Here is a 1,122-nt window from a genome sequence, read left to right as displayed (position 1 = left end):
AGATTTTCCCATATTTACACATTCCCCCAGCTGTTTATTATTTATATTAAGATTTCTTAACGTTTCTCTTTCTCATTGGCACTAGTAAGTGTTGCCATATTTTTTGGCATAACATTAATGTTAACGTTCGCCGCGTTCCTTTTTTTGTTATCAATTTTTAGTGCTTTATTAAAAACCATATCAATCATAGTGGTGTTAAAGTTTTCCGCTAATGATTCTTAGTCAATTACTGATTTAGAATTTCAAAAGAATTTGAAATATGTCCTTGAACTAATAAACTATAAATTATTTAATTAGCCTTACATATATTTATTTTGTATTTTAATATCAAAAAGATACTTGAAATGATTTTTTAATATTTTGCGACGCACTACAAAGCCGGATTAATTAAATAACATTTATTGTATGGATTAAGATTTGGTGTTGCTTATAAGAAATATTACATATCTTGAAAAGATTGTTAATAAACTATTAGGAGCTTGCGTTAATTTTGGCCAGCACATTGTAAAGGTAAACATGATACAGAAATGGGAAATATCAGTGTACATAGCGATTAAAAGAAGCTCGAAGACAATGAAATGCAAGCCCTATTGGACGAAAATCCAGCTCAAACTCTGAAAGAACATCTTAACAGTTGATGAATCAACTTAACAGCTTAACAGTTGATGAATCAACTGTGTCTCGACATTTACATGTGATAGGAAAGATCCAAAAGGACGGAATACGACCTGAATAAAGATCTGGCAGCGATGAAAAGCGGATCTACTATGATAATCTCAAGCGCAAAAAGTCATGGGTTAGTTCAGGGGGGCCATTCACATCAACATGGATTCGGAATATTTATGGCCATAAAGTTTTGCTGGGCATATGAACAAATTGAACAAAGTATTGTTGCAAAGGAGACCAGCAATAGCGCCTAAAATGGCTAACATACGAAGTATACCATACACCATTTTGGCACTTGTTGCAGTTGTTGTCAAGGATACACTGTTGCAGCTCAAACGGTAAGTTCTGCGGCACCAAAAATATATGTATGTAAGATACAAGAATAGTATATATATTAGATAGGACATTTCGCTAGCAACATTTGCGCAGCAGAATTATTAGATTTGCAAGAAGGCA

The 1,122-nt window shown here is 33.2% G+C and overlaps 2 protein-coding genes across 2 annotated transcripts in view; both read left to right on the top strand.

The window, feature by feature from the left end:
• The window catches only part of LOC119638022 (deoxynucleoside triphosphate triphosphohydrolase SAMHD1 homolog), a 39,319-nt gene that overhangs the window by 13,750 nt on the left and 24,447 nt on the right, over positions 1-1,122 (top strand). The gene's annotated exons all lie outside the window — the stretch shown is intronic.
• LOC119638020 (deoxynucleoside triphosphate triphosphohydrolase SAMHD1 homolog) overlaps positions 1-1,122 on the top strand; it is a 33,386-nt gene that overhangs the window by 13,395 nt on the left and 18,869 nt on the right. The window lies entirely within an intron of this gene.

The sequence above is a fragment of the Glossina fuscipes genome, unplaced genomic scaffold (assembly GCF_014805625.2).
Source record: "Glossina fuscipes isolate IAEA_lab_2018 unplaced genomic scaffold, Yale_Gfus_2 61, whole genome shotgun sequence".
In the NCBI taxonomy this organism is placed as follows: Eukaryota; Metazoa; Arthropoda; class Insecta; order Diptera; family Glossinidae; genus Glossina; species Glossina fuscipes.
This window is presented reverse-complemented; position numbering and strand designations above follow the sequence as displayed.